Source organism: Monodon monoceros, unplaced genomic scaffold (genome assembly GCF_005190385.1).
Source record: "Monodon monoceros isolate NGI ecotype Baffin Bay Population unplaced genomic scaffold, NGI_Narwhal_1 Super_Scaffold_9, whole genome shotgun sequence".
NCBI lineage: Eukaryota > Metazoa > Chordata > Mammalia > Artiodactyla > Monodontidae > Monodon > Monodon monoceros.
In genome coordinates, this window is record NW_021703786.1 from 16,020,974 (window position 1) to 16,031,585 (window position 10,612).

Genomic DNA, 10,612 nt, shown 5'->3' on the forward strand with positions numbered 1-10,612 from the left:
GAATGACCAGCCTGGAAGCTGTCACCCTGGGAGGAAGGGAGCAGTGGTGTGTCTGCTCTGACGGGGGCCTGGGCACCTACTTCCTCCTTGTGGAGAACTCCTCACCGGCTAGCTCCTGGCTACATCCCTCTGCCCAGCTTGGTGACACTCCCAGAAGTTTCTTTGAGCTCTGATATTCTCGTCTTAACTGTCTTACTTCCTTTGTTCTGCACCTGTCTCCCCACTAGCCAGTGCGCTGTCAGGGCAGGTAATGGGGCTAATTCATCTTTCCAACCCCGCTGCCTGCCCAGGGCTGGGCACATAGCTACTCAGCAAATGTTTGCTGAATTATTGAATGAGCTCAGCTTGGGGGTGGGGGCAGTTTTGCCTCTGCCTGACACAAAGGAGGAACTCAGCACGTGTTTGAGGAATGAAATGACAGATGGCCTGGGACAGTCTGCAGTGGGATGACATGCGTGAAGCCATCCACAAGGTGCTCTGGCAACCCGAAGCAGCACTCACGATGTCTGATGAATGGATCTTAAACACGCATTTTTTCCCTTTGACATTATTACCAGCTCTGTGAGAGAAGTAACTACTGTGATGTCCATCTTACAGATGGGGTTCACTGAAGCCCAGAAATGCAGAAATGTTTGGTGGGAGTCACACAGCTGGTGGCAGGGCTGGAGGTGTTAGGACCCCAGTGTGATGCTCCCAGCCTCCCGCTATGACCTTGCCACATGCCCTTTGCCCCTCTCCCGGCAGTATCTTCCATGCTCCATTCTTTGCTCCAGGTGACCTGGGTCTGACCTCTGACCAAGCACGGCAGCCAGCTTCCCCTCTTCTGCAGGGTTGGGAAAGGGACAGTGGTAGAGAAGGAATCCAGATCCTTCAACCCCAGCGCAGGCCCACCAGTCAGGCTTTGTGGAGAGGAGCATTGCCCACTCGGGCTCAGAATTAAGGCTTTCCCTTGCTTCCGGATAGCAGCAGGCTGGAGAGGAAAGGCCTTTCCCCAGAGTAAGCCTTTGTAATTAGGGGATGAGGCGGCTGCCAGGCTGCAGCGGTGTAGTGAGTGGTGAGGCAGTACTGGGTAAGATAATTAAAGTCAGTACTGACACCTGCTCCCCTTCCGAAGGTGCAGGCTGCCTAATATTGCCCCAACAGCGGGGAATGAGTTGGCAACTCTTGCCTCCGTTGGCCTGCACCCTGTTGTCTGTGGAGCCTCTTCTTCCCAGGAGGCTTCAATCACCTCCAGAGTGATTTCAGGGACGGTCTGCTTGGGAGGGAACCAGCGCCAAGTCTCCACTCCCTAACAGCTCTGGTCCCTGCCCGCTGGACCCCATGCGGGGAGTTTCTGGACCCCCTTCTAGAAATGGCCTAAGATCAACTGTACTTCAATTAAAACAAAGTCACTTGAGTTGCATTTCTAGACACCTACTGCAGAGGGATGGGCCTAACCGAGAGTTCTTTAGTGCCCTCTCTGGGTATAACACTGCAATGAGTTCTGAAGAGGATATAAGAGGGACAAGGATGTGGGAAATGACCACGAAGAGATAAGGAATCAATGGAGGAGAGACCTCTGGGGCTCACACTGTAGTCGGAGGGATCCGAGCGACACGCATCGCAAACTGAGAAGCGCAGGTGGGGCTGAGGGGGCATTTCAGACTAACAGGGTGGTCCAGTCTGGAGCGAGAGAAGAACGTGGACTCCGGAGTGGACAAGCCTAGTTTTGAATCTTGGTCTCTACCCTTTCCAGTGAAACATTAGGCAAGTTCCTGACCATCTCTGAGCCTCATCTATAAAAGACTTGTAGGGAGGTTGAAATTACACCACGTGTGCAGTATCTGACACAGTATAGAAATCCCATAAGTGTTAGCTCCATCCCCAGACATGTCATCTGAGACTCACATGAGAACTTCATCCATGTCCCTCCATAACGTGACTTTACAATGTGCCAGTGGCCCACCCAGCTCCCAACCATTATTTTCTGAGCTTATTTGCCAAGGATGATGGGAGGGAAAAAGGAGAAGAAAGGCACTCAGGAGTATTCATTCCTTGGGCACCTGGATACAGATCAGATCTCTTCCTACTTCCATAACATTCAGACTCCATTTAGATACAAAGGGGTAGGATTGGGTTCCTGGGGAGAAATTGAGCCTCTTCACTTCTGCCTGGTCGAAATCGAGCAGTTCCTTGGTTACCCGCTCCCGGGCTTTGTGATTGGTTGGCTGTGGGGTGAGGGGGGAGAGTAAGCTGCTGATGGAGATGCAGCATCCCTTAGTCTCAGGCCCTGGGAGGGGGAGGGGAAAGGAGGGCTGAGCAGTGGAGGGAAGAGGGAGCCATTTCTCTCCACTGACTGCAACCTCCGTGCTCACAGCTCACATTTCCCCGGGACCCAGAGGCCTCCTCGGCCAAGGACTCCACAATGCTGGATATTTTCATCCTGATGTTCTTTGCCATCATAGGTCTGGTCATTCTGTCCTACATTATCTATCTGCTCTAGGGGCCCGCAGCGGCGGCGTGGAGCCTACAGCTCAGGGGGGAAGGATGAAGCTGACTGGCCGAGCATCCTGCTTGCTGACGCACCGGTGGATTTTTGCTTCTGGTCATTATTTCGGGTATTGATTCAAAAACAAAATTACAAGAGATCTTGTTTTCCTATTTTTTTTCTCAGGTGCACTGATGTAGCATTTCCCAGACCACTCTGAAAAGAATAAGAAATGCCAACTTCTTTCTTTGAGACCTAATTTAAAGTAACAATTTTAAAAATGAAAAGTAAAGCCCACAATGCGAAGGATTTTTAAGTAGAATGTGCTGGGAGTGGTGTGCATGGTGGGAGAGACTATATTTCCTAGTTTTTTCTTCAAGTTAGGTGCTCGAACTCCAATGTGTCCATTTTCTCCTGGTAATTAAAGATAAAAAACATCTTTATATGTCAGCAGGGTGGCTTACAATTATGCTTGCATAATTGCATTAATTAATTAACTAGTGACTCATTCTAACTTGAGGATGATATAGCAAATCAAATTTACTTGGGAGTGGGGTTTTGCGGGAGATGTCAATTCTTTCCCAACTGTGGGGTTTGGCGGAGTGGCGAGAACTCCTAATTCTTGTCTTAGTCCGTGACCAGTATCGGAAGCTGATACCTTTGCTGCTATTCCCATCTGAGCCTTGCTGTTTCTGGGTTTCCCACAGCTCCTGGACTCAAGTCCAACAAGAAGCCTCTCATCAACAGCAGTCCTGCTGCCCAGCAGACCTCTTCCAGAGCCTTCCGGATATGGTTAACCCCTGTCAAGCAAGGGGCTTTTTGAGCTCAGAGGCAGAGGCGCTCGGCTGGGACATCAGGAATTCATGGGCATGGCTGGCAGCTGCTGCGTGCGTTTGAGCTGTAGACAGAGGTGTTGAGAACGCAGAGAGCTGAAATGTAGACTCATTAAAATTACTATGGAGAGCTGCTCAAAAATTTATTTGATAGCCTTTCCTTAGGTCTAAATGCAACTGCATATTATGCTAAAGTATGTTCTTTCCTTTCTCACACGAGGGGGTTCCCTTGTAGGTCCAAGAGCATGTTGTCTATCTTCATCTATGAAGTAGTCACTTTATCACTGTCTTTAGAGATTGCACAATCTGGGGTTGTGTGATTTCCCGTGTCTCACTCTCTAGAAGGAAGTTGTCATTTGAGTTTTTAAGATTTATCATGTCTTCCCCACTCCATACCCCTTGTGCTCCAGCTTCTCATTTAAAGAAAGAAACAGTTATATAGTCCTCATTCTTTCTGAATAGCTGAACTATAAATTATTGAAATAAGATGGCTACACTTACCTTACTTGTTATTTGGGAAAAATCTCTCTCTTACCCTCAAATAAATGTTTTTTATATGGTCATATGTTCCTTTTCTTAAAAGCAAAACAAAACAAAAAACTTTCAACATATTTCTCTCTCCAAGTAGGGTTGAAGAAACCATATATTTGAGGGTCCAGAGTAGACTTGGGCCCCAAATCTGTGGTATCTATTCCTTTGAAAACTCTGTCTTGATTGTTCTACATTGATTTTTATTTCTAGCTTAAAAATAAACAAGGAGAAAGATTAATAGTTATTATTTATAACATTGTGTTCAATTTCCATGTTTTAAAAAGAAAGAAAATTGAGGCAGTATATGTCAAACTTAAGATGGAAAACTTTCATTTTAAAATACTGGCCAAGAAAAAATACTGTTCTAGGAGCTTGTCTAGGCAACAAATTATATGGCCTTCAATAAGTGATTTAACATTCAGGGCTTCAGTTTATTCTGACAAATGTAAGGGTTGGACTAGAAAATTGTTAATGTCTCTTTCCATTTCAAAATTCTATAATTCTAGGATGAAAACTACATCTTTGAGAACAGAATTCCCAGGAACAAACTCTTTAACAGTTTACCAGTAGTCCGCTTTTCTGCTCTCCCCAAATGACACTGTATAATGAAAACTCAACTTCAAAGTCTTTTTGGGTACCAACTGCCACATTGTGAGGAGAAAATGAAAATATTTATTTACCCCAAACATATATCAGTGATCATTTGTCTAAGCTGCTTAGGGAATATTAACAAGTACAACACTACATGGTGGTATATAACAAAAAGGGGTAATCTGACAGATACACTAATGCAAGAAGCATGGCTCTGAACATTAATACATTCAGGGATGATCTTCTGTTTTCTGTGGAGTCCGTGACGTAACATTTCCCACTAAAACATTCCTCTTAACTCTTTGGTATAACTTGTGTTTCAGACTAAAATTTTGTACTTCAAGTCAAGAGAGCAGCTCTATGTCCTTACCTAGGTAATTAGGGCAAGTGTCAGTATTTTGGAGGGATCCAAGTTACACAGTTAATTATGGTGGTGTAGATCTTTGTGGTATAGTCTCTAACTGAGCTCCCTCTGAAGTCTTTTATGAGGTCAAGGCTCTTCAGTCTGTATCCATACAAAGTTGAAACAACTAATCAATTCAGTGAAAACAATCAGCCAATTTCAGTTATCCACCAGTGATATGTACCACTGGTATTGGGCACAATATAAAGACAGATACCCTTATTTTCAATTACTTGTGAAATATTATGGTTTTAAAAAATAAAGTTACATTTTGGAAGAAACTTTATGACTTTGTGCCTATATCCATGCTATAATATGCCAGTTTATTTTTTATTTTTTTAATATTTATTTATTTGGCTGCATTGGGTCTTAGTTGCGGCATGCAGGATCTCTCTTTTTTTTTTTAGTTGCGGCGTGCAGAATCTTTTAGTTGCTGCATGTGGGATCTTTTGGTTGCGGCATGTAGGATCTTTAGTTGTGGTACGTGGGATCTAGCTCCCCGACCAGGGAACCCAGACCCCCTGCGTTGGGAGCATGGGGTCTTAGCCACTGGATCACCAGGGAAGTCCCAATATGCCAGTTTATAACAGAGTTTTACTGGGTTCATTTCGATAAAATTTTCTAAATTTCACATTTAAACTATTTGTGTATTGCCATCCTAAAATATAATAAAACACTGAAAAAATTACTTTTGTATCAATATTATAAATTTTTGTGTAAATTTTATAAATCTGTGTCATAGGGCAATCATGTCCTATAAAAATGAGGATTGTACTTGGCCCACATCAATGTAGTAAAAACATCTCTAAATAATTGCAGATTACTTAGAAAAAAATTAATGTGGCATAATGCTAAGAATCATTATATTAATACCTGCTTTCTTGGTTAAAAAAAATAAGGGGTTTGGGTGGAAAAAGGATTTTTTTTTTTTTTTTTTTTTGCGTTATGCGGGCCTCTCACTGTTGTGGCCTCTCCCATTGCGGAGCACAGGCTCCGGACGCGCAGGCTCAGCGGCCCAGCCGCTCCACATGTGGGATTCTCCCGGACCGGGGCACGAACCCGTGTCCCCTGCATCGGCAGGTGGACTCTCAACCACTGTGCCACCAGGGAATCCCCAAGGATGTATTTTATGTTAGGAGAAAAAGAATATATTTTGGGAAACAAATAATGGGAAGATAAATGTTACTAAGTTGGAGCCACCTAAAACTCATTGTTTGGGTACTTTATATGGAATCAAATCCAAACTTTGAGTTTGAAACTTGGCATGACGTGATTTATTAAATATCGGAAAATTTCTTTTATTTTAAAAGGCTTAAAATTAGCATTGTTCAAACTTCAAAATCCCTTAACAGTATCATTTTAACTTCAAATTATTAAAAAATAATGCGAATGTCCCTTAATAAAGGACTTAAACATAGTTGAAGTGGAAAAATTGTCTTTGTAAATTACGTGCTTTGGCTTTATCACAGACCAAATGCTTACTAAGCCTAGAATGGCTTCTTCTAAGTTAGTTTTACTTCCATCTATTTTAAGTAAAAATAAAAGCAAAGTCATATATAAAGGGGGAAACACACACACACAAAAAAAGGGGGAAACAGAAAAAAATCACTGACACAACTTCCATTATAAACTAAAAAAAAAAATCTGCTAAGGCAGACATTTTTTAGAAATATTTAAGAACTCTGTTCATAGCAATACACTGTAAGATCTGGTAGTCATGGGAAATTGCAGGTAATCCACAATACTTAATTACATATTTTGTTTTTTGAAACTGGTGTTAAACTATGACAATTGTAGTATATTAGCAGCAATCAGAATATTAATTGCTTGGGAGTTTGGTCTCTGAATTAAATAACAGAATAGTATAGAATACTGTTCTGCTTATAGATTTATTGTTCAATTTAACAGTTGTTGCTAGTAAATGAAATTATTTATTTATACACTAAAATATTAAGCATAAAAATATACATAAATATATAGCTAATTGAAACATTATTTTGTATTAAGACATTTAGTTTTTTGATCATGGTAGGGCTATAATTAACAGCTTAAATAAAAATAAGTTCTTCCACAAGAAATAATTTAAAGGAATTACATAGCAAATATTTTATAATAACTATAAATGGAGTATAACCTTTAAAAATTGTGAATCTGTAATTTATATAATATACATCAACTATACTTCAATTTTAAACATTTAATTTTTAAAAATACAAAAAAATTTAAAAGAATTACATGCTCAGTGATTTGCATCATGACAAGCTCTGAACAAGTTAGCAATGTTTCCAATTTTAATTTTATTTTATTAACATGAATAAATAACAAATTAAATAAAATTAGCAAATATTTTAAATATTTAGGTATCAAAGACAGTTCACCAGAAATACAATTCTTTAAAAATAACAATGAATACTTTTCAGTTTTGTGCACCTTTAAGAAAGCAGTGATCTTAGAATATGTACAATTATTAATTTTTTAAAATTTAAAACCCTTTCAAGGGCTAAACTAAGTTTTTGTTTTTAAGTCTAGTTACTTGAGGAATTTTCTGGAGTTGTATTTTCTTTCTTGATGAAAAAAAATATATGTTCTTAGTCCTTTGGCATTTTTTTTTTTTTAACCTAGAGAAGACTGTCCAATACAGCTGTCTTTCAGGTCATCTTTCCTACCTTAGTGATGTCTCAATAAGCCAAGGAGCATATTTCCATCGCCTGATTTCTTACAGGTTTCAGAGCTACCTGCTAGTGGAATTGGTAAAGAAGTCACATTGCTAGTAAGGTGTCCAATAACCAAAGAGGTTTTTGTGGTAGCATTGTGTTTTTACCCTTCACAATATTTATTGACATGAAAATCTGTAATCATATAATTGAGTACTATTCACTTAAAGGGGTTAACTCTTGAGGAATCATCACACAAAGAGGCTCATGTTTGCTTTTTACTGATATAAGGTGGTTCTTCCAGTTGCACTTTTTTGATGGATTCCTCATGCTTGCTCTAATCTGCAAAGGTGAATAATTATCCTGGCAATAAAATCTTTGTTATTAACAGAAGAACTGGAAGCACCAACTAAGCCATGAAGGGATGGATAAAGGTGAAATAAGGTGCCTATTGTTAATGCTATGGGGAGCGGGCCTGATAAACAACTGCTTGAGCTTCCTGAATGCTTGAATGGCTTCCCAAGTACAGTAATGTACTGCCTGCATCATGAAGATGATATAGTTGAGGGGTCAGCAGGGCATGAGAAGGAATTATCCAAAAAAGTATTAACGATACACATTCTATAGTTTCATAAGGTATAGAGTATTTATCACAATATATAAACTTCAGTTTCTAAGGCGTGTCATTAAATTGTTATTAGTGCTATTGTGGTGTGGTGTGTGTATTTAGAAACAATAGTAAAAATAAATGTAATGATGTGCTGTTGAGCTTGCTTCTAGTGGAAGTAAAAATCATCCTACAAATCAAGGTCAAAAGAGACTGAGGATATCATTATCAAAAGGGGAGAAAAGCTAGAAGCCCAGGTTAATCTCCTAGTTTAGAAAGACGTACAGGTGAGATAAATTATCTGACCTGTTGGTAGTTTACATCATTATTTTATGACTGTTCTAGAATGAATTAGAAGTGGACAGTCTCCCAGTGTTTTTAGCTTATTTATTTTGCAAATGCTCCCTTTTTTGTGGCAATATGACTGCCTCTACCATCACTTAAACATCAATACTAATGATAATATATACTTGTGCAAGTTAATTTCCCACCTTAAAAATTGATTCACACTTTGTTCCTGATGACAAATGTATTCAGCAAAAAACTGCCAAACTGAGGAAACTTCCAATTTGGTCTCAAAGGTTATTTTATCTATTAATAATTGAATGAAGAATTTGTCAGTTTATTTTTTAGTGGTAGCAAGATGATATCATTTATCTACTGTACCCAAAGAATGAATCAGATTTTCTTATGTTCCAAATTTCTGGGGAGGGTGAGATAATAATCTCACAATTATTAAGAATAATGAAATAAGGCGAGTTTTAAAAAAATTTACAGCAGCAGTCATGTCAATTGAAGTGTGTGATGTGATTCACAATCCAGATAATCAATGTTTTAAATTAAACCATGCTTCTTTTGTAAACCTGCTGAAAATAACTGGTGTGGAGACTTGGATAGTTCAATGTTCAAGGAGATTTCACGATGCCAAATTTCTTTCTCTAAGGGAATGAAACTTAACATTTATTTAGCAAAATATTTAAATTATTCACTATTTATATGAAAAATTTTACTTCTTTCCTTTATTTTTCTATTTTCCCCCATATAATTTTCTCAATTTGGAGTCACCAGTGTTTTGACAAAGAAATGGATTAGGCTTTCCAAAGCACATATGGAAAAAGGGTGAAAGAGGGAAAAGAAAAAGCTAATTAAAGTGTTCTTTTTGTATTCTGGTATCTGCCAACTTTTAATCTTTATAATTTAGTTGTGGGTGAATCCTTAAATTGAAAAGAAGAAAATGAAACCAGGATAAAAGCAAGAATTTTGTACATAAATATGTAAATACTAAACTCTGGAGAAAAAATTCCTGCCACTGATGGAATTACAGTTGGACAATCCATCAAAGAAAGACAGTTAATTTCTGACCCTCCAAAAATAGAGGTAAGTCCTTTTGCTACTAAAATATAGTAAGACCTTGTTATTACAATTCATATCGTCTCCATAATTTTCACTCTTTCTCAATCCTATTAAGGTGTGTCATTAGATTGTTATTAGTGGAAGTAAAAATCATCTTTTTGCCAAACTTGAGAATTTCCCACAATTTGTACCCCACTCCTGTGGGTAATTTCTATATCTTCTAGTTCTTCTTCCCTTCCTCAACTACAGAGGTGAGTTAAGTCAAGGGCTTAGGAAAACAAAAAGTCAGCCTCTGAGAAGTCCAGTGGGAAGGGGTGTGTCTTCAGCAGAAGTAAAGTGATTAAACCCAAGGAGAAGAAAATAGGAGATCCAGGAGGGCTCCAGCATTATTTCAGCTTGTTAGGCACTATTTTTTCTATTTTAATAGTAAGAGTGGCAGTGGCAGAAGCTAGTCAAACTGAAATAGTCCTGGAGCTTCTTGGAATCCATTTACTTGAGTGAAGATACACCCCATTCTCTCATGGGCTGCTCGAACCATCCATGCTTTCAGTTTCCTTCAAGTCCTATTTTTTAAGATAGGGAGAAAAGCTTTAGGAACAGAATAGCTACTTTCTTTCATTTTATATTTCTCCTTACTTGCAACATTTTACTCTAATCCCCAGGAAAGAATAAAAGATGATTTGATTGTATTAAGACAATATATGCCTTCCTCTATTTATATACTTTTTAGATTGTCTTACAGAAGGAAATATATGTGTGTGTGCATGTATGTGTATATATATATATATATATATATACACGTATGGATATATACGTACACACACACATACTTCCTTTGGTTTTTGATCTGCAAAACATGAAGCAAATAAAATGTTCTTTGTAATCATATGCCAAGAAGGTGGTAAAAAAAAAATGTGATTTATATCTGCACATTCCAAAACATCATACTGCAAATCTTCACAAAACATTCTATGCTATGTTTACACAACCTAAGCAAAGTGAACAGATACACACCATTTAGTGAATTTGGGTCTGTTCTAACTATGCATCAGAATTTTCTCTTGCTTTGAAGACCCACACATACAGGTTGGCTGGCCCCAGATTCTTGAACACTAATGTTCCATTTTAGCTTGGTGTTAGGTTTACCAAAATCTAGAGCAGCTTGTTTTCTAG

General features: G+C 38.9%; 1 protein-coding gene across 2 annotated transcripts in view; it reads left to right on the forward strand.

Annotated features, from left to right (window-relative positions):
- The window catches only part of LASP1 (LIM and SH3 protein 1), a 42,850-nt gene extending 40,253 nt beyond the window's left edge, over nt 1–2,597 (forward strand). Inside the window, exon 9 of one of the 2 annotated variants that reach the window (XR_003791854.1) lies at nt 2,483–2,597. The gene's annotated coding sequence lies outside the window, so the exon portion shown is untranslated. The remainder of the gene's footprint in view (nt 1–2,482) is intronic. The other variant, XR_003791853.1, reaches the window with a different exon arrangement.
- The last annotated feature ends 8,015 nt before the right edge of the window (nt 2,598–10,612 follow it).